Here is a 24,233-nt window from a genome sequence, read left to right on the forward strand (position 1 = left end):
TGTTTACATTCATCATTCCACCTTGGGACAGCTTGTTTATTTGGGTTACCACTAGTTTTGGGTATGTTGGTGGTGGCTGCCTTCAGTATGATATCAATCAGGTTTTCATAATAGTTATTGTCATTTTCTAGGTTTTTGGTGTCTACTTTGCTTAGTGTTTCATTAAATGTTTTCCAATCTAGGGGTTATTTTGAGCAAGTTGTACTGGACAGTCATCTGCAGGGTGTCTATTACTGGGAAGTGGTCACTGTCCAAAGGGTCAGTTTGATCCACCCTCCAGTCCACCATCCGGGTTATAGATGGCAAGCAAATGGTGAGGTCGATGGCGGACATGAGACCATTTTCTGGTCTGAGGCATGCTTTTGTGCCGTCGTTTTAAATGGTCAGGTTGGACTCAGCAGTACATGCTTCCATCAATCTGCCTCTTTTGTCCATCACACTACCCCCCCCCACACACACACACCCACCCCCATACACAGCTCGTTATGGGCATTGAAATCTCCACAGATGACGATCTGGTCCACTCGTCTGTGGTCATTTATTTGCCTATATGTAATTAAATTAGTTGTCTGATTTTCCACCTGGGTCATAAATGTTAAATATTTGTATGTGACCCCTGCCTATGTGAATTATGAGGGACTGTATTTCATTTGCTTCATTACTATCTGGGGTTGGTGTTATGGTTACTGTTGTTACATTTGGTTTGTTATCTGCTATAAATATGGCTAAGCCCCCCCCCCCCGTCCTGTGGTTCAATTTTTGAAGTTCCCTGGGGCATAACCTGGGAGTCAAGGTGTTTGTTTAGTTTTGGCTTGTTATTTTTGTTTCTTGTATACAGATAATATCTGGTTTGTGGGCTAGATTTTTTAAGTTCACTAATATTGCTTGTTAGCCCTCTAGCATTCCATTGCCATATTATCATATTGCGGTTTGTTGTATGATTCATTATTGGGGTGGTCCTTTATTCATTGTTGGGGGGGGGGGTATGTTGTTAATTTTAAAGTTAGTTGGATTTTGCTTACTATCTGTGTTGTGTCCATGGTGGAGAGGTGGTTGTTAATAAGCTCGGTTTTGATCTCTTGGAGAAGCTTTTCCAGTGTTGAGTCTGTCAGTGATTTGGTTTTTGAGTTGGTAATATATGTTTCCTCGGTGTGAGATTGTGAGCTTTTATGAAGGTTGGGTATAGGTATATCTTGCTTATTTGACCTTGGTTGGTTGAGTGTTTGATTGGGGTTGCTTCAATTACTGGTTTATTTGGGGTCCTGACATAGTGTTGATTTTTGATACTGCGAGTTAATTTTTTGGCTGCATGGTATGGTATTTGCTTATTATTCATGAGTTCAATAGTTTGGTACTCCTTGATCGCTATGGTCATATCTAGCACTTCCTCCCCCACTGTTTTATCAATAAGATTGAACTGAATTGGTAATGTAGGGTCAAGTTTTTTTGCTTGTTCACTGATCAGTTCAAAATCTGGGGTTGAGAGTGTGAAAGATAGGTCCATAGCATGAATTTGTTTACTGTTCATATCTGGCATTAGGTTGAATTATCCTATGCTAGTTGGAGTGGAGGCTGTGCTTTGATTCTTTGAGTTATGTTTAGCCATTTCCCTACATAATTAACTTTCCTTGTAATTTCTAATATTTCTTTCCTTGATAGCTTGTTTGTTTAGAAGTTGGGTTGCCATATTGATTATTTTTGGGTTTGTTAAATTAGGAGATAAAGTTCAGAGGTTAATGGATTGTGAGTGAGTGAGAGTAAGGTAGAATAAAGAGAATGCTGTTGTTTTGTCCTTATAACAGAGAATCTTGCAATATTACAAATGTTAGATAAATGTAGTTTAAGTGTACGGGTTGGCAAAGATTGTCAGAGTTCAAGTATAAAATATCTATTTCTTTAATATATATATATATATATATATATATATATATATATATATATATATATATATAAGATACTCTTGCTAATTAGAGAAACTTAATCTACTATCTTGTCTCTAATATCATCAGCATTTTCAAAATCTAAAACTAATTGCTAGTCCTGTAAATGATCATTTAATTAATTTGCATCAACACACATACATGCCAAGTTTTCTGGAACCAAATCAGGGAGATTTGTGTTCAAAATCAGGGAGATTGGGTCCAAATCAGGGAGATTAGCGTAACGACTATTTTTCTCACAAGTTTAAGTGCAAAAGTGCAGATTGTACCACAACAAAGTAAAATAACTATAATGAATAATAGTTACTGAACTTTATTAATTTTGTTATATGTAATTTTCTTAATAAAAATAATTTAAAAGTCTTCACAAGAATCACTGTTGTAATAAAAAAAATTAGGACACACTGGAACCTCAAACACTCAAACAAACTTTAGTTTTTTTCAACATGTATTGGTTGTCTTTCAGTCTTGTAGAGAAGCTTCTTTTGCAGTGATACACAAATCATTTGAAGGCCTTAGCTCAAAACAGTCACACTTTGCATTTATCTTACACGATATTAGTGATAATACAGCTTTTCCACATAAATTTCCATGGTCTGTCTGAATCTTCCTCAACATGCTGAAACAGCGCTCAGGGTCTGCATTACTGTGTGGCAAGCTGAGTGCTGCCATAGAGAGCTTCACTAGGTTTCGGAATTTGGGTTTCTTCAGGGGTGTGGAAACTCTGCTCAGAGGCTGGGGAGAGCTGGAAGTCCCTGAACTCATCTTCAAGTTGACACTGTTTGTCAGTTGCTGTAACAAGTCTGTCACTCAGCTGAAGAACAGCTTCTACTGAAATCTCCTATCTCCTCTCAGGATTCAGGTAACCAAGGGCCTTCAGGGTCTGGTCATTAAATGGAAACTTGGCTAGCATCTTTGCTGTAACTTCCTCATAGAAGGACCTGACACTCCTAAAGAAGGAGCTCAGCTGGGTTGGAGAAATGTCGTCTGAGTTGTTGTGACTGAAATGTCTGGCTTCCATGCCCACTGCTAACAAAGAGTTGTCATGCTGGTTTTCTGGTGACATAAAGTTGACCTCCGTAATGCTGGCTGATGCAGTGATAACACTCGTCTTCACAAACTTTCCCATGAATTTCCATAGAATTCGTTCCATCTCCACATGGAGGTATCCCAACATAGCATCACCAGCCTGGAACATGGTGTAAAAGTCATTCAGTGGTTCCATGATGTATAGAAGAAAGTGGTATGTCAGTTTCATCTCAGGGTTTTTAAGGTTCTCCACAGATCTGTTCACTCTACTCCCTGTCTTCTCAGCATCTTCATGGCTCTGGAAATATGACTGAAGAGCTGTCCACTGTTGAAGGAAGCGTGCAATGCATTTCTGGAGTGACAGCCACCTTGTGCTACAATGCTTGACCAGTTTGTACTCCTCAGTGTTGGTAAATTCTAGGAATTCTTTATACACCTCTCTACGCTTGGAACTATAAGTGAAGTGATAGTAGGTGTCCACCAGAAGTTCTTCAACTGGGACAGCCAATTTCTTCAAACCATACTGTGTACAGGTACTGGCCAAATGGCAGATACACCCAAGGTCAATTACATTTGGTTGCTGTTCACGAACTCTGGAGAGGACAGAATTTTTCTTTCCAACCATTACATTTGCATTGTCACTGTTAAACCCTACCAGGTTCTTTCATGGAATCTGTCTGTTTGTTAAGACTTCTTGAAGACAGTTGAAAAGGTTTTCACCAGTTCCAATATTGCAAATGGGCATAGCCAGGAATTTGTTTGTCACTCTGTGAATGTCACTATCAAACACCCTTACAAGAATTGCTACACACTTTTCATCACCACTGTCATGAGACTCATCCATCATCACTGAGAAAGGGTTTTCCTTGCATAGTAAAGTTACTTGATTGTCATACGTTGGACCCAGTGCATTGTTAACAACGTTTGTTACCTTAGTTCTTTTGCAGTGAAATTTCTGAGCAATTTTCGAGTCAGGGAACATGACCTTACACAGCTCACTAAAATGATCAGCAACCAATAATGGTAAATTATGCTTTGCCACAAAGTTAGCAAACAGAACCTCAGCTTTAGTGACACTGTCTACTGATGTTGGTGTTACAAACATTTGTGTTACTTTAGGCACATTATGTGACAATTTTTCGTTTGCAGTGTGCTGCATACTTTTCAAGTGCCTTGTGAGATCATTTTTTCCCCCACTAGAAATGTTCAAATGCGTGTTGCAAGCTGTGCAGTACGCAAAGCTTTCTCCCTTTTCACTACGCTTCACACATTTAAATTCGCCTATCCAAGCACTGTTGAACTTGCAAACATATTGCTTTTTTTTCGAAGGCATATTTTCCATCGAATCCATTAGCAGACGTTTAGACATGGCACCAGAATTTTTTAAATAGCCCCGGAAGTAGTTGTAGGAATATGCATCAATTTTTATGTGTTTGGTAATTCGCCTCTGGCGGAGCGCACTACATAGTGTACAACAGCAAAGGCCGATGATATTCCAGTTGTGATGTGGTTCCTTCCACTGCCATATTGCTCCATGTGAACAAAGTAGTTCAGAATATAGTTCTCGCCCGGCTGTACATTTTCCAAGGTTTACTTGAAAATGTTACCAAAAAACCTCAGACGTCCAAGGTTTTGCTGATATTTTGTCCGAGGTTTTATAAACAACTTTGGACATGATCTCGTACATTATAAAGACACCTAGGAAATACTTTGGACATGAGAACTTAGTATATTTTTAGCTCGGAAAAACCTAGGAAATAAGAACTTAGTCATTATTTATCTTGGACATAGTTCAGAAGTGTGGACTTAGAAATTTTTCAGCTCGGACATGGACTTGGTGTGTTTTAACTGTGTACTATTTATTCAGAATTATTTTTTTACAGTTTATTAAAATGAATGATGTTTGTCATCCCAAAAACTAACGAGTCTACAATTTGAATTAAAAAATAAATATGAATTATTGACAATCGATTTATTTTAGAAATAAGAGTTCACCATCTCAGATCAGGCAATATGGAACCAAACAGGAATACAGATTTTGCTTTCACATAAATAATTACAATTTACATTGAGATAACAATATCAGATACAGAACCAAATCGTACACACATGCTGGAATCCCAAAGTTAGATAAATTCTACCCATTCATAGACTTTTAATCACTTTACTAACAGTTATGTTAGTATAACACAGTGGTCCCAATTCCAATGCCCTGTAACCACACTGGACGATTGTAAAAATATATTTTCTAGCAACTGAATCTAAAGTAAAGTCTTCAATGCTTAAAAGTACATCTGTCATTTATCTGACAGTTTGCATTTGTATGTTAGTTACATCAGGGATAATTGAAAATACTAGTGGAAATAGATAATAAATTAGGTTATGTCACTGGTTATTTGACACTTTAGTTTTAAGAAAAATATCGAAAAATACAAAAAATTGCATGGAATTGGCATGACACCATTTTTAATAGTCATTTCTCATATGACAGCTGATAATATGCACAGTTACAGTGAAATTTAATCCCTTTCAAAATGATTTGGGAAGAATGCACCAAACACTTGGTCCTGTTTTCTGACAACAAAAAGGGGTTCTTTCAAGTACTCTGCTGGTACAACACTGATTCCATCTCTGAAAAACATAAAATACATTTGGGAGTTTAAGAATAGTAAACATTTCAATGATGTTACTGCTTTTGATGCTTAAATAAAATGAAAAATGACCTTCAAAGTTATTGACAACATAAATTTGAACGACGACTTTCACTTAGAGTTTAAACCTGTATAAGATGTTTTATTCACAATTAATTCATTAAATTCTAATAAAACTTAGGTATTCATCAAATGTAGACAAATAATGTGCTGTAAATGGCATTTTTCAAGTAAAATGGCAACATCTGCACCTTTCATTTAAGTTTTGCAAAGCCACATATATCCTTTTAGTGAGCAAGTGAAACTGAACGTCAGTAGTTAAATTGTTTGTCAGTTATAGCTAAGTTGTGAATAGTAATGGATAAAGTTATTAATGCGATCTTGTGTTAGTGTACTTACAGTTCTGAAACATGACAGTAGAAATGATGAATGCTCCCAGAAATGGATCGTTTGAGAAAACTAATTTGTGTCACTGTCAATATCGGGTTTCTTGGATGAAGTTCAAAAGCAATAACATACTTTAAGTTTAACTAATCAAGTTTCATTCCAATCCCCTAGTTTGGAGTAAAGTTCATATTTATCAACTTTACTTATTTACTTACATGATTTCCTAATTTATTTCCTCATTTGTAGTTACGTTAGTAGAGTTTGCCAAAACACTGCATTGTGGTAAATATATTTTAAAACACGTAAAATGTCTGTACTCTGTTAAAGGTCTCCTTCCTGAACATATTTGTCTAGATTAACTTCAGTTTTATAATAAGATGATAGAGTGATCCCTCGATAAGAACAGATACATTTTGCTGTGTTGACACCTCTTAGCCCCGTCCTAGCCCTGGTTTTCAGAAAATGTTATGTGGTGTGGGGATTCCTGTCCTCCCATTTAGTGTTAGTTGTTTTGGTGTTAAATAATAATAATAATAACAATAAATTCATAAAATAAGTTTAATTTCGTCACGGTTCTTTCTTTTGTTTGCCAAATTATAGACTTCTAATTATCCCAATAAAAGCCAGGTGGTTATACTTTCTTCCGTGTCCTGGAAGCAGAGGAGCCCTGAAGGCCCCGCCAAACCCCCCATCACAGCGACATTCTTCGTCGTCTTCCGAAGCTCATCTGCATCCCTGTCCTCTCATTACGAGCTGTCACCAAATATGCTAGCAACAGTGGTTTTAAAATTCATGTTTCAGACCAATGCCCAGTTCCCTATTTTTATGGGGCTGTTCCTATAATATTTGCCAAACATGTGATTGTCACATTCAATTCAAATATTTCTTAGTTGTGAATTTTCCCATCTTATGTTAGTTCTTTGATTTCGTGTACTGTGCATTTTTTGGGAGACCTCAGCTCAGGTGCAAGATGTCTCAAGTTGGAATTTAAAACAATCAGTCTCTTCAGGTCCAGCGAGTTGTTGGTCTAAAGAGGTCTTTCATGCGTTGTAATGAAAGCCCTATGTGGTAAACGTGTGTGTGTGTGTGTGCCATATGGGGGGGGGGGGGAGTGGGGTAGGTGTGTCTGCTATATTTTGTGTGGAAGCTCTAGATATTTATGTTCATTGTTTCTGTTAGTTTTTACATACATTCCGATGACACATTCACAAATACTTTCTCCCATGCATATGTGGGTTGAGGGGGCGGGGATGTTTATATAGGCCTTTGTTAAATTTTTGTTCCGGCATGGCAATTATTATCAGACTTAGGGAGGGGTTACATTTTACTGATTAGTTGGTGGCAATTTTTTTCCCATTACACTTTCCTTTCCCCAAGGCTTCAGGAGGTTTCTGCCATGTGGTCTTTTCTTTCTGCTCTTCCTTTAAGCCTCCTTGCTGTGAGTGTTCAGTACTTACGTCAGATGTTGAGTCCCGATGTTGAGTCCTTTTCCTGCTCTTCCTTATTCTACCTGATCTTCTTTAGTACTGCCATGCTTGACATGAAATGCCTGCCTCTAGGAGGATGTTATTTTGTTTCCCCTTGATCATCTGGCTGGTTCAATGGTATTGTGCTTAATTTAGCTTTTTTGGTTTTTGGTTTTCCCTGCTTACTTTGTTTAATCTAAAAAAAAAATCTCTGTAAAAGACAGATGTCTTTGCTGAGTATTCAGGTCCCCAAGTGACATTTCAAAGACATCCGTCTTGCAGGTTGCACCTTATCCTAAGCCCTATTTATATTTTAATAGACCGATATATTTGCTGAATATTCAGATCCCTTATCGAAGTTTCAAAGACATCCATCTATACGGTGGTAGCTAATATGGCCTCTGATTATTTTGTTTGTATTGATATTTCTTTGCTAACTTTATAACCTATTGTTGTTGTTTGGTGATTGTTTTTAGTTCAGTTTTTTTAGTTCAGTTTTTTTAGGCGTAATGGTATCAACTGTGTACTAGACATATCTATTTTTCTAGTAGTACCTTAAGCTTTGTTTGCCCCCTTTTGCCTATTTTGTTAATGAATGCCAGGATGTTGCTATAGGTCCTTCACATGTTATTGTTTTTTTGCCACTAGTAACTCGGGGTATGTGCTTCGTTCTCCTGTTAGCTCCTGTTAGGTTTTTAGTTCGGGCCTGCTCCTGATTGTAGTTGGAGCATATATTTAGCACAATTTTTTCTGGAGTTGTACATTAGGGGCAGTTTGTAGTTGTTCCCCTTTTTATGTTTCCCTACACATCCTGCCAATAGGGTTTTACCTGCTCTTTCTCAGTTTATTATTGTTATATCGTATGGGTTTTTGAAGGTTGGATACTTAACTGTCCTACTTAATTTTTTCCATTTTGTGTAATTGGCTTGACCCATTGTTCTTGCCACATGGCATTCATCATGTTCTGGATAATACTATTGATTTCAGTGGCACTGTCGGCGATGTGTTTGGCCATAGGTTCATTTGCGGAGCTCTCTGCTTCTGCTTCTGCTTTGTCATTACCTGGAATTTGGATGTGGGAGGGGTCCATACGAATTCAACTTGTTTGTTGGTTTTTTCAATTTTTTTGAGTAGAGATCTTGTACAGTTAATCATATTGGGTCTACTCTTTCATTGGTCCATTGCCAAAGATTGTAGTACACTGTACTAGTCGCTCAGAATGACCATTTTAGTTATTGGATGTGTTTTTATGTAGGTTAGTGCCATAAGTATTGCCATGAATTCTACAGTGTAAATTGCACACTGATCTGGCAGTCTTTTTCTAAAGGTGATGTCTAATTTTGGAATTACTATCCCTGCTGCTGTTTTATTTGGATTTTTGGTTTTGGATCCGTCTGTGAAAATTTGGGTGTATGTCTCGTATTTGTTGTCTGTGCACGTTAGCATTGATGCCCTTAGTCCTATTGGGTTGTTTTGTTTTGTTTCCTAATTTACGTAAGCTAAGGTCCATTTTGTGGTGTGGGGCAGGTCCATGGGCGTCTGGGTAGTACCATATTTTTTCTGGGTTGATATTCGAGATTTGCAGTTTTCATTTTAGATCTATAATTATTTTCCCACTGGGTATTTTTTTAATTTGTCCCTTTTGTGTCGAATAGTTTGTCACATGCTGCAAGGGCTTGGATCATAAGATCGTTGGATTGGTATATTGATATGCGAGTCAAGTATCGCAGCACCAATTCCTTCTGCCACAGTTCTAGCAGGGATTCTCGTCTTAGTATAAAGATGTCTTGCGTGGGAGTATTATTTAGGACTCTGGTGCATGTCCTTAGAGCTTTTGATTGGAGTGGATCAAGATTCCAGAGTAATGTGGCACTCAATGATCCGTAGACCTGGCAGCCATAATCCAGTTTAGCCCTTATGAGCACTCTGTAAAGAGTTACGAGTGTTAAAAGAGGGCTACATGTATCGTGTTTGCGACTCTTTAGTAAGCCCTTCTTTAATTACAGAATAGTGGTAGATGCAAAAGTAAGTTTTTACTTACCAATAACTTGATTCACCTTTAGGAATCCTTTTCCATGGAAGAATTAGACCTTGTCTTTTTCACTGCATACATACAAGCGACTCTATTTTCAAGATAGGTAAACTATGCGGCACATACGTCAGTGCCAAAATATGATTGGCTCAGTAGGTTATACTTATTGTCATGTGAGCTCAGATTTGTCTCTACAGTAAAACTTAGCGAAAATCTCATGTTTTGAAGCCCGTAACTTCAGTTTTGGTAGACGCAGAATAGTCAGTGATTGCTTGATGAATAGAAAAATATATCAGGAGTAAAACAAGCCATATAATATAGACGTGTGCCTTTAAAGACAGAAATAGAAGAAGGAAATCGAGAGTCATGGGGGGAACAAAGTATTTGGAAGTTATGCACCTTCTCTCTTATATAGTATAATAGAGATGGTCCTACGTCAGAATGGGTCATGGGGGTAATCTAAGGTATTTTTGTCACTCTGATTTTTTCCTTCAAATTATTTTTTAAAAATTCAACATCATGCTTACGTCGAGCACCTGTGTAACAAGATAACCGGGTGGGATATTTCGGATTGACAACAGAACACGTTTTGACGACACAGATATATATGGTTTAATGTGGTGATTTATATGAGCAGTAGATTATGAAGATGTGTGCGTATTTATAATCCAAATATTGGATTTATTTAACATAAAATGCACAGATTCAAAGATGGAAATAAAAATACGAATAAATTAGTTAAGTAACACAAAAAAAACCACAGGATAAATGATTCACAAATGATTCAATAATGGAAAGATGAATATAGTTCACTCAAATAGTAAACGATGTAAGCTTTTTACTCATAGTAAAAATGTATTCGCTCAGGTAGCGAAATTATGTTGCTAAACACAAGAACGGATATACCATCTATCTTTCCAGTCCTGAATGATACACTGGGTCTTACTAACCCAAAATTAGCATACAGCTAATAAAATACATGTATGGAGATACACTCCGTTACCCGTGCACCATATCCGCTCCACAGCTTCTACGAATCAATTTCACAACTGCTACAAACTCCGGACCCTCGGAATACTATGACCACTAGGAACATTAGACCCTCCGGACACTCCAAATATTAGACTCTCCGGACACCCTGGTCCTTTGACGGCTCTACGGCTGGGTCACCTTAGTCACTCTTGACATTAGACACTCCGGACACTAAACATTAGACACTCCGGCACCTTAAACGCTCCAGATAAATGGACGTTTCTACACTCAGACAACACTGGACACCCCGGATATTCCTACCCTCAGACACCACCGGACACCCCGGATATTCCTACCCTCAGACAACACCAGACACCCCGGATATTCCTACCCTCAGACAACACCGGACACCCCGGATATTCCTACCCTCAGACAGCTGAAAATATACCTGATACAGTGTACTAAACTTGATACAGACATAATAACGTAAGGACGTCATACATGGTAAGTTATAAAGATTATATTATTATGGCAATTACAAAATGGCAGGTTCAGTAGTAAACCTAACCCTGCTCGATAAGACTATAGTAAACAATTCTTTAAAAAAATTGTAACTTTACATTACCAATATAAATCCTGTACTACGTTGCAACAAGAATTTAAAAAAATGCACGCATTATGCTGTATAAAGAAAACTATTTAACAAACATGCAAAGGTAAATATGGTAATACACTAGTTATCACTTAAGACTGAAAAATTACCTACCCCTACAGCTGGAGTTGTGCGAATCCTTGAAGCAGGCCGCTTGCTGACAAAACCATTAGTATTGTAAAGACCCTTTACATACAGTAAAGTATTTATACGTTTAGACTTTTCGTTTTGCCATATCGAAAGCACCTTGCATGTGGCATAGGACGAATCGTACTCACGATTTCGAAATACAATAGACCATATACATAATCACCCTCGGGTATCGCTGTACAGCGAAAAAACGAAAACCCGAGTACATGTATTTAATGAATAACATTTACACCATTCTGTGACAACCTGTGCTTATATTCGTCAAGGTTGCACAATTGGCATTTGTCACTATTTAGTGTTGATGGGTTTTTCTACATTTTCTCGGCTTGTGCTGATGGTGGAGGTGGTACTGACGGCAGAGGGTGTTGCAGTCAGGAATGGCAGAGGGTGTTGCAGTCGGTGCACTAGTGACAGCAGGTGGTGTCAATGTTGGTATTGTAGTTGTTGCACTGAGTGTTGAAGGTTGGGAGGTTTGAGGTTTATTGATGGGTGTAGAGGCTGCTGTTGCGTATGGTAGTTGTGTTGGTCTTGTATGGATCCATGGGGCGCATTCAGAGTCCTTGTACAGTCCTAGGTGGGTTGAGTATTGACGGCCCATTCATTGGGGGTGTTAAGAAACCATTTCACTTTCTTCACTCTCATTTGCCAGTGTTCTCGCTTTTTTGTGTGTTACTACTGTCCACTTATATTCATCAAGGTCGAACAATTCTCGTTTGTCACTATTTGGTGTGTAGGAGGGTTGTCTTCAAGTGGGATATCCATTTGTTTAGGTTGTGTTGATGATGGAGGCACTACTGAGGGTGCAGGAATGGTAGAAGGCGTTGCAATTGTGTACTGGTTGCAACAGTTGTTGTCAATGTCATCCATGGTGGTGTTGATGTTGGTGTTGGACTTGTTTCAGTGGGTGTTGAGGGTTTTGATGTTTGTGGTTTGCTGTTGTTTGAAGACGCTGCAGCAGCGTATGATGGTCCTTTTTGAGGACAGTCTTTCCTTAAGCGGTCACATTGCCGGCACTTCAGACATAGGGGTGGTCAGTCTTTCATTGTAATCAGCATGCCTACTGTACCAAGTGATATGATGTGTGGGATATGTTTTATGTCTATTTCAATGCTTTCTAACTTAACAAGTTGGATTCCGTTTTCTTCTAGAACATCTTTGGCAAGCAGGATGTTCTCTCTTCATATATCTAAAATAGTTCCATATTCTTTTAAGACGTCATAGATTATGTTACCATCACCTTTACACGTTTTAGCTTTCTTCTTGCTGGTGAGAACCATGTACCATGGGGCATTCTCCTCCTCTCTGTACATCCCTTTGATGTCATTCTGTGTGATGCCAGCATCTTCCAGTTTCTTCATGGCATCCTCTCTAGATCTGTATGAAATATTATTGTGTTCAGTCTCAGTGATACAGTTTTGTCCCTCATTTGTTTTCTGTCTGGTTTTTCATTATTGTCTCAAGTTTTTTTTATACTTATAATAACTGAACCCTTATAATGTTCTGTTTGTATTTCCTTTATTTTCTGTGACAGTTCTTATAGTTTTTTCTTGTAATTCAGGTCTGTTACTGTTATTGTATTCGTGCCTCAAGGAGATGTATTCTTTCTCAACAGTTCTATTTCTGAGAATTTAATTTTTGAATGTTCGTTCAAATATCGAGTGAGTTCCTCATTAATTGGTGGTGTGGTATTATGAAGTTGTACCTTTTTACAAGGTGTTGGCTCCTTTTTTTGTCGTTATCTAGAGGATGATTGCCGTCAGTATTATTGCCAGGATTGAGTAAATATTAAAATAAAGTGTGAAATTATAGATGGAATAAGGAGAGATCTGAGTAGATATATAAAACAGAATGACACGAGTCCCTGTACATGGAAAAACAAAAATGTAATCAATTACATAAACAACTGGGATCATACATTATGTTAGGAAGATAGGTTTTTTTTAAATAAATCTTGCACTAAATTTCAAACACAAATATTTATATAAATAGCCGATCTGTTTTAAATGATAGAATAGGTTAATCATAGAATCGAGTGAACAATCGAAGTCATTGCTTTGTACAACTTCATAACCTGCTTATTCTGGTCTATTCCAACTTCACCATGGTGGTTTCTCCAGGTCCTTCCGCTTTTCGCTTTATCCGACCTCTCTGCTGTCTCGCCTCTTTGCAGCTCTCAAACTTTGTGTGGGTAGGTGGATATGTAAGTACATATATACGTAGAAGATACTTGGATAAGTAGTTGCATGGATACGTCTGTGGAGCTGTTTCCCCTTTCAAAATAAGCAGAAGCAACCTAAAATTTTTTTCAGTTGTCCTACTGGGAACAGATCATTACTCATTATGTCAGATATCAGAATTCAAATAGGATGTTTGGTCAAGCTAAGCGTGGCAGACCATAAACAAACCTAGTATCATAAAATTAATGTACTTCCTAATGGCTATTTCATCAATGATTCCCATTAACATTACACAAGACATAAGTTCCGTTCTTGTCTGAATTACACAAATGAATGAATAAAATTAATTAGATGGCTTAACAATGTTATTTTCAGCGAATACACATTAAGTCTTTTGCATACATACAATCATCTAAGATTAATGAATTCAAACAGATTCTCATAACTCATATCAACTGAAGTAATGCGTAAAATTCTTAGATTCCTATGACAATCAAGACGACAAATTGAAACAATTTGTCAAACTTGTATAAAGATCATTGTACGAATTCAGATACATGAACTCAACACAGTCACACTCGTATCAAGAGAATTGATCTACGGCTTGAAACAAATTCATGCAAATATAAACAATTAAATTCAAACAAATCATTATATTGGTATCAACGAACTACATGTCATTGACGCAAATACCTGTGCTTTCAAGCTTTGTTCGCTTCTACCGCCAAAATTGTGTTGACTTGTCAGACATCTGTCTCTTTAACCATTATAAATCAATGATTCAATTGACTAAGAGGGCCTCAACGGAGAATAGTCCTTGACCCTCTATAAATAAAGCATTATTATTATTATTATTATTATTATTATTATTATTATTATTATTACAAGGTGGAGAAAAAAAAACGTATCTAGTCCTTTTTGTACTTTTGTCGAAATTTCCTCTCCCGTGATTGGTCTGGTCAGAAATTGTCTTCCTCTGTCCTTTGGATGAAGATGGCACATTGATAATTTTCTTTTCGAAAATATATTTTTAACCTTTTTATTCAGAAATCTTTTCAGATATCAGATAACGATCTTCTCCGGGTCGACGTAAACAACTACCTATGCCCAGCTGATGAACAATGAACAACATTCTGCCCACAATAGACACAAATGAGACCGACGTCTTGACAAAACTCTACAAAAGGCACGTTTGACCATTGGTACGACAAAACATGTTTACTGCGAGATGTCAGAAGAGGATTTTGTCGAGCACTGACATAATGAGGGTTCCTTCATGGAATCAACGGACCAATATGAACGACAGGAACTCACTTTGTAATCAATTAATCCATGCACAATGGTGTCTCATCTCGCAAACTAAGATTATTTTCTCATATTTAAAGGAAAACTACATTAGGAACTATTGTCGAGGTTTGAAAATGTTGAAAAATAGCATGGGTACAACCTCCAGAAATACATTTTGAGCTCCACATTATGTTCCTGACCAGATAGGAGATTGCTATGGCGACTCGTGGCAGCAACCAAATCCTGACCAGAGATAAAAAGATGCATCTCAGAAACAAATTTTGGTTCTCTATACCTTACAAATCATGAAAACCTACAATCTATGCATCTAAAGAGTCCGTGCATGGACTTTTTCCAAAACCAAACATTGCCATCCATTATAGTTATAACTAATACAGCATTGTAGTACTAGATACCGAGTAAAAGGGATGTTTTGCATCACATTCGAAAACCCAAAAGTTCAATCTTCCAGCAACTAGAACTCGTGTAACATTGTAACACCAACTTCTTAATGAAGTGTTTTCCATCATGTCTGTACCCAGCTATTTGCAGTCGTATAACTCTTGTCACATTTCAGTATTTGATATGAACTGAGCGCAGTGTTTTCCATGACATCCGCACCTAAACAAATTTCAATCCCTTTTACAAGGAATTTTAAATTTAACTATAATTTGGGAAACTATAAAGCTGGAGAGGAGGGGAATGACCCAGATGGACAATGACTGGTGGATCTTGGTTTAAAATATGTGCTGGGGGGCTCCAAAAAAGCTAATATCTTCATCAGCACATTGAAATACTTAGCCTAGAGAGAGACAGCTCAAAGCATGGCAACCAAGACCACACCAGTTGCTGCTCAGGGTTCATATCCTCGGCCAATACTACCAAAAGGCGTATAATCAGCATCACTGTCTACGTTAGTGGAAACCGCAGATCAGTTGACAGATATAAGACATTCCCAGAACAGTGTCGCCTTTTAAGGGCTATTAATCAACTGTCTCGCTATTAAGGGTTCCATGTAGGCCTGGAAACCAGTTTTGATTAAACCACTTTAAGTACCATGATCCTTTTGCCACTGTTCCACAATCAACCTAAAGTTATCTAACATTAATCAACAAAATTCATTGGTTAATCTCGATATGATATTTAATTATTTATTCGGTCATCCTATGTACACTTGTACACAAAATTACTATATTTTGAGTTAGGTAAACTTAGAAAGTCATTTTTATGAGTTTGGAGCCCACGTCCGAGTCCTTTGCCTCATTCCCATTTCAGCCTTGCATAGATGAGCATGCGGATCAATTCTAGCTCATCTAGTAAACAAAGGACCGAGTGGTCTAAAGCGCCCACCATTACAGATCACTGCCAACTCAGCTTATTGTGGGTCTCGGGCTTGGCCAGTGTGGGTATGTGAGAAAGCTTGCCAGTAGCTACTATTGGGTCGGTGGTTCTTGCTGGGGTTTTTCCTCTACCGTCTATACTGGCCGCCATTTTTATTTTTAGAAGACATGATAGGACATCACCAACTACTAACCAGCTACATATGCAGGGAGGGGGCTGGGGGGTGCCTACATAATAAGATTGAGCTGTAATGAATAGTGAGAGAATGCTTTTTAACTGCATGTAGAAACAATAGTACATGTGAATTAGATAAAATGGGGTTCAGTACTAAAGTTAACATGTATAAACCTGAATATTTGAGTCAGATGTTTGAAATCTTAGTAAATAATCCAATCTTTGTTGTATTAGGGTCCATGTGGTTCCTTCATTTTACATAGGTAAACCTCGGCCGTTTAACATTTTGATGGTGGGGGGGCGTCATAATTCATTACGATTCCATGTCACTTTCCTCTCTCAGGTTATTCGTGATTTTGGTTTGCTTGCGCATTACAAGCTGCCATTCATACTCAGAAAGATAGAAAAATTCATTCTTGTCTGCATTGGTGGTTAAGGAGTTTTCTAGGGTAGGAATTTTGTCTTTTTTTGTGTATTACGGGGTTGCTTGTACCTGGAATTGTTACTGTTAATTTGGTGTCAGTCTTTGGGAGGGTTCAGGTTCTCTTGGATTGGCAGCACTCTCCATGTCATATGATTACCTGGGGGCGGGGGGGGACATTTGTTTCTTAAATGTCCATGATGCCTACAATTGAGTCAAATATGGGGGGGGGGCCTTACTGCTGATTAGCATGCATGCCCATGATACCTAAATGTGCAATGTATGGAATATGCTTTTTTGTCCTTTCTACCGTTTCAAGCTTGACCTATCTGTTCCCATCTTCCATCGGCAGGTCTTTTGTCAGCATTGTCTTCAGTCTTTCAAGATACCATGGATAATGTCATTGTATTTTGGGAGCCAGAGAATTCTTACGTTCATTACTTGACAAGCGGTGTAGCGGATATAATCTCCTTTACATGCTGAAGCCTTTTCCTTGCTGGCTAGAACAACGCACCATGGGGCACTCTTCCCCATCCCAGTACATTTCTTTGGCATGTGTATTGAAAGGCTATGAGTTGGTACCTGAGGCATATCGACACAGGTTTATGAATTGTTGAAAAAGAATCTGGACAGCTCTATGTTAAATATACATGGAAAGAAAGAATAATTATTTCACAGGTGGAACTCGGTCAGGAAAGCGGATAGAGGTTATGAAAACTTGGACAAACCGTATTGTGATTTAAGAGTTCAAGAATTGTGTCCATAACGACACCAGGACCTAACATGATGAGATAAAATGTAAAAAAATTAGAAAATACTGCTAGTACAGCTGATTTTTTTTAATCACAGTGTTTCATTTTTCAATAACTCTTCTTGTCAGCAGGGTTTTGGTAAAACCAAGTCTCGTACGAGCACGTCAAAATCTGTCTAACACAACTTTTAGGAATCGTACTTCTGATTAGACAGATTGGAAATCCTTACCTCTTCCCATGTGCACTTATTGTAAAAAAAAGAAAAGGCACGTTATTTCTGATTGTTATAGGTTGTCTTGATTCTATTGCATAGTTTTAGAGCTATTCCAAATAGTCTTCTTTGTAAGAGCTCAAGGTCACGGTCACGTGGAATGCAATTCATGGGGCAAATAAACCCAAATATGAATTTATGATGGACAATTACGAACCATTCATGTAGAAAGCTTGTGAGTTTGCCAAGCATATTCCTATTAAAATATCAAGAAACGGGAGCTTCTCTGAGTCTTTTATTAGATATATTTTGCATTTTTCTGACATCTTTTAATGAAAGTACTTTATTCAGGTATAGTGAGGGTTTTGTTAATGTTTCTCATTTGGTTAATTTATCATCCGAATTGGTCTCCGGACACTTGACTTTAAGAGCATTGATTCTTTACCCATTGATTATATTCATTTTTAACTAGGTATTGTCCGAGATGGGGATATAGTTGTTGTTGATCCACTTGCAACTAACAAAACACAATATCCAGTTTCACATTATGCAGATCACACTGCTCACTCTCATCCTGATTGACTCGAGAGATACATGCAGATCACACCACTCTCTCGTCCTGAATGACTCAATGAAACAGTATGCTGATCACACTGTTCTCTCTCATCCTGATTGACCGTTTCACAGTATGCAGATCACACTGTTCTCTCATCCTGATTGACTCAGTTTGACAGTATGCATATCACACAGCTCTCTCATCCTGATTGACTCAGTGAAACAGTATGCATATCACACTGCTCTCTCATCCTGATTGACTAACTCAGTTTCACAATATGCAGATCACATTGCTCTCACTCTCTCATCCTGATTGACTGTTTCACAGTATGCTGATCTCATTTCTCTCTTTCATCCCAAATGACTCAAGGAAACAGTATGCAGATCACACTGCGCTCTCTCATCCTGAATGACTCAATGAAACGGTATGCAGATCACACTGCTCTCATCCTGATTGACTCGGAGAAACAGTAGGCCATTCACACAGCTCTCCCTCATCCTGAATGACTCAGAAACATGCTGCTCACACTGCTCTCTCATCCTGAATAACTCAAAGAAACAGTATGCAGATCACACTGCTCTCTCTCATCCTGATTGACTCAGTTTCACAATATGCAGATCACATCGCTCTCTCTCATCCTGAATAACTCTGAGAAAACAGTATGCAGATCACACTGCTCACTCTCATCCTGATTGACTCAGTTTCACAGGATGCATATCACACTGCTCTCTCATCCTGATTGTCTCAGTTTCACAGTATGCATATCACACAGATGTCTCTCTTATCCTGTTTGACTCGGAGAAACCGTATGCAGATCACACTGCTCTCTCATCCTGAATGACTCAGTTTCACAGTATGCAGATCACACTGCTCTCTTATCATCCTCAATGACTCAATTAAACAGTATGCAGGTCACACTGCTCACTCTCATCCTGATTGACTCAGTTTCCCATTATGCAGATCACACTGCTGTCTCATTCTCAATGACTCAGAGAAACAGTATGCAGATCACACAGCTCTCTATCATCCAGTTTGACACCATGAAACAGTATGCATATTACACTGCTCTCTCATCCTGATTGTCTCAGAGAAACAGTGTGCATATCACACTGCTCTTTCATCCCAATTGTCTGTTTCACAGTATGCAGATCACATCACTCATCCTGTTTGGCTCATTGAAACAGTATGCATATCACACTGCTCTCATTCTGATTGACTCAGTTTCACAGTATGCCGATCACACCGCTCTCTTATCCTGAATGACTCAATTAAACAGTATGCAGATCACACAGCTCACTCATCCTGAATGACTCAGTTTCACAGTATGCAATTCAGATCGCTCTCTCTCATCCTGAATAATTCAGAGAAACAGTATGCAGATCACACTGCTCTCTCATCCTGATTGACTCTGTTTCACAGTATGCAGATCACACCGCTGTCTCTCTCTCATCCTGAATAATTCAGAGAAACAGTATGCATATCACACTGCTCTCTCTCATCCTGATTGACTCAATTTCACAGTATGCAGATCACATTACTCTCGCTCTCTCTCATCCTGAAGAACTCAGAGAAACAGTATGCAGATCTCACTGCTCACTCTCATCCTGATTGACTCAGTTTCACAGTATGCGTATCACACTGCTCTCTCATCCTGATTGATGCAGTTTCACAATATGCACATCACATCGCTCGCTCGCTCATCCTGAATAACTGAGAGAAACAGTATGCAGATCACACTGCTCTCTCCTCCTGATTGACTCATTGAAACAGTATGCATATCATACTGCTTTCTCTCATCCTGATTGACTCAGAGAAACAGTATGCAAATCACATTGCTCTCTCTCTCTCTCTCTCATCCTGAGTAACTCAGAGAAACAGTATGCAGATCACACTGCTCTCTCATCCTGATTGACTCTGTTTCACAGTATGCAGATCACACTGTTCTCTCTTATTGTGAATGACTCTGAGAAACAGTATGCAGATCACACTGCTCTCCCTCATCCTGATTGACTCATTGAAACAGTATGGAGATCACCCCGCTCTCTCTCATCCTGGTTGACTCAGTTTCACAGTATGCAGATCACACCGCACTCTCTCATCGTGAATGACTTGGAGAAGCAGTATGCAGATCACACTGCTCACTCTCTCATCCTCATAAGTTCTGGAACTTGCCAGTATTCTTATTTTTCAGGGCTCAGTTATTAATATTGAAAAAACTAAATGTGAATGGATAGGAAGTACAACTTGAAGGGCTAAAAGTCATCATTTAAATTGGAATATTGTATTGGGTGATGGAAAAGATTAACTAAAAATGAAAGTCTTTTCTAAAGATAATTGTCAGTGAGGTTTGAAAACCTTAGATATAAACATTCCTGTACATGCAATGAAACTCACTTGGTTTAAAATTGTTACCTGTAAATCTAAGTGGAAAGAGATTTTACAACTTCCACGCCAAATGTAGACATGCTTTTCACTTTGGTATATATTTTACAACAAGGTTGAGAAATATTTTGAATGCATTCTGGACTGTGCATTTTCAGCATATATCAAATTACATAATAAATTTACTGCGTGTCAATGTCCTAGAGTTTCAAGGTATGTTCAGGGTCATTCGGTTTATGCCAACAACTTTATATAAACATTAATTCAAATATATATTGCCCATTGTTGCATAATGCTGTAATGTTGTTTATTAACGAAGAAAGGTCTGCAGTACTATACATCGAAGACTAAAGTTTAATACTTCTTGGCCTGGAACAACAGTATTGAAATGGAATCAAGAATAAGTTTATAGATGAATTACTGGGAGGAATGCTTTCATGCCTTTTAAAATTTCTAAGTCTACTAAGCGAAATGGTTTCAGACCAAAATAATGCATAGAGTTTTACCAACAAATAACTGGAAAAGTCCCTTCAAGCATGTGCTCTTTATGTAACAATTCCTTGGAGACCTTGTCTCTTTATTTTATAGAACTATTCCAAAAATTAGTCACTACTTGACAGTTAAAGAGTAAGTGTAATCGTCTACAAGAGCTTCAGTTTTTAAAAAGAATTTATTCTTGGTACAAAAACAAAAAACACTGTGTTGCATCTCCTTTTGTTAAAATCGTATATCTATAAGCGAAACACCAAACAAAGCTCGTTTAAATAAAAGAAACGAGTTCTGTTACACATCAGAAAAGTATTATGCATATATCAATTGTACATCGAATATGTTTGATGACAAATGGCAACTATACAAACATCTCTTTGCATGATTCGTATCATATTTTCAAATTATTGATTTTAATTCAGCTCGCGTTTATCCATATATGTAACCAAGCATATGATGGAAGTATGACCATATTTAATTTGTTCTTGGGTATATTAGGACACGTGTTTTGGTTATACAGTATACACATCTACAAAGCTGTGTAATTGTAAAGGTGTTATTGCAGTAAATTGTTAAATATTTGTCTCCTAATTTATATATTTGTTTCATTGAGAGATTGCAAAGAAGAGAAAATGGTCATTTGTAATGATAATAGAATGCAAATATTGTCAACTGAGTAAAGAAAACAGTTACTGTAATATACTTGTAATGAGTCAAGGTTGAATATAGTAACATGCAATGTGCATGGGGCATATATGTGTGTGTGTGTATATATATATACATATACATATATATATATATATATATATATATATATATATATATATATATAATGTGTGTGTGTGTGCTTGTCAAAAAAATGTTAAATTCAGTTATTTTTTGCTCTATCTCTCTCTCTCTCTCTCTTGAAATTTGCATTGTTTAGAACTGGAATATAATACTATGTACTAAATGCTAATCATTCTTCCCTGTAATGTGCACTTTTACTAAATTGTGAGGTAGTCTGTTGGATAGTTCCCGAATGTACTGCTTTCTATGTTCACGGCATAATAAACATACCAAGGAAGTGAAAAAGAAAGCAAGTTACATAATTTACATCATTAACACATGAGGAAAGCGAAAGAGAAACGAATTGGCCAGATATGTTAAAGGAGTATGCTGATAGAGAGCCCTGTAAACTATTTGACTTTGTTGTACCTCTGTCACACAGTGAAAAATTTAAACAATGGTGAGAAATGCAGTGACATTTTGCTGAAACCAACCTTTGGATTTCGGAAATATAGAGCAATCTGGACCAGAAATGTTCACGTTTGGTTCCACAAGAGAGGAGGAACTGAAATAGACAATTAGGTGAAGATGATCGCATGTTTCCAGATGTTCCACCATGATCAAAATATCTACCATGATGATGATATTGTAGTTTGTACACCTGTGAAACAACATCCTAACAGGATAAATCCTTTGAAAAAAGAAATTAAGCCAGATGGAGTTCACCGTGTATTCTCGTGCCAAAACCAGAGAATACTTTCCTTGAGTGTACTGACTATAGAAAAGTGAACAATGTCACAAATAGATGCATTTTCAATGTCAATGATCGGTGACTGCACTGACAAAATTGGAAATGCATAATATGTCACTTAGTTTGGCCTTGTAGTTGGAGTACATTGTGTATTCTTGTGCTGGTATGTGTACTGATCATATAAAAGTTTTATCAAAACAGATTTATTTACAATACCAAGAATCGACGACTGCATTGATAATATTGGAAATGCGAAATATATCATCAGATTTCACCACCTGAAAGGATTCTGACAAATTCCACTGATGGAAATAGTAAAGGAAATTTCGGCATTCGTAAGTCAAGAGAGACTTTATCAATATAAAAGTGATGTCGTTCGGTATGAAAGATTCGCCTTCAACGCGTTTAATGATCACCTTAACATCTGGTCTAGATAATTGTGACACTTGCATCGATCACGTCATCATCTTCCGCAACACCTAGACAGATTTTTTGGGAACTATTTGGAAGGACTCGGACCTGGTGATGAAAATTTGACAATTTAGGTAAAACTTTTGCCGTGCCGTAATTATATTTAGAACATGTGGGATACAGTCAAGTTTTATCAGTTAAGGAGAGGGCTATCTATAAATACCCTGTGCCTATGGAAAGAAGCAACTGATGCAATTTTTATGTATGGCTGGACATTATGGGACATTTTTCAAAAAAATTTCCATAATATTTCAACCCTTGATCAATTTGTTGAGTAAGAAAACCAAGTTTTGTTGCTCTGAAAAATGTCGGGGATTTTGATAAATTGAGATCTATACTTAAGAGAACACCAGTTGCCGCAGCTCCAGATTTTAGTGATTGATTGAAAGTTTCTGTCACGTGCATGCAAATAGTATATTGCTTTGTTTTGTACATTTGTCATCATTCATAAGGCGTATTGCTGTATGTAATTTTAATTATATCTATGTTGGATTGATATGTGATTGAAAGCTTTATTGTATAAGTTTAATTTTCTTTATGAGGAAGTTTGTTATATATATCTATAATATAATCATTTTTATGATTACAGATTTTAAATGTCTTTTAACAAATTAAATAGCTTATTTTGTCCATTGTGAGTGTACTATAAGATGAGGTAATTTATATTAAACATGTTATTGTGGTCTTTTGACCTTGGAACGGGTAGAAGACACCTTGTTGACAACTTCTGATGGGATTTTATTCAGGTCATTGGTTTCCCTGTAGAAAATCGGGTCACGTGATTTCTGATTGGTTGGCTGTTGAAGAACATTGCCTTGTTGACAAGTTAGATCTAAAAATAAATATTTGAGTTTTTTTATTATGAAATTATATAAAGCTTGTTTACCATATAACTATTCCCAGCTAACGTTTGAAGAATTTTTTATTTTAGTTGTGCTCAGTTATTATTTGAGAGGATTTATTTATTTAAATTATTCATTGAAATTTCAAGGCGCTAATAAACTTAAGGATTAAGTGACTATTTTGAAATTACTTTGAATTCATTTAAAGATATTTTGGAATATATCTTTTTGATACATCACTACTGTTAACACATCAAACTATTCCTGACTATTGGCAGAGCACAACAGTAAATTGGGTTTTATTCGAAACACTACCGGAAATCTTTTTAAAT

General features: G+C 37.3%; 1 long non-coding RNA gene and 1 pseudogene across 1 annotated transcript in view; one reads left to right on the top strand and one right to left on the bottom strand.

The window, feature by feature from the left end:
- LOC149802394 (uncharacterized) overlaps positions 1-24,233 on the top strand; it is a 177,193-nt gene that overhangs the window by 109,292 nt on the left and 43,668 nt on the right. The window lies entirely within an intron of this gene.
- Positions 2,782-4,302, bottom strand: LOC149802396 (zinc finger protein 862-like; annotated as a pseudogene).

The sequence above is a fragment of the Sinohyriopsis cumingii genome, chromosome 3, assembly GCF_028554795.1.
Source record: "Sinohyriopsis cumingii isolate HCF-2022 chromosome 3, ASM2855479v2, whole genome shotgun sequence".
Taxonomy (NCBI): Eukaryota; Metazoa; Mollusca; class Bivalvia; order Unionida; family Unionidae; genus Sinohyriopsis; species Sinohyriopsis cumingii.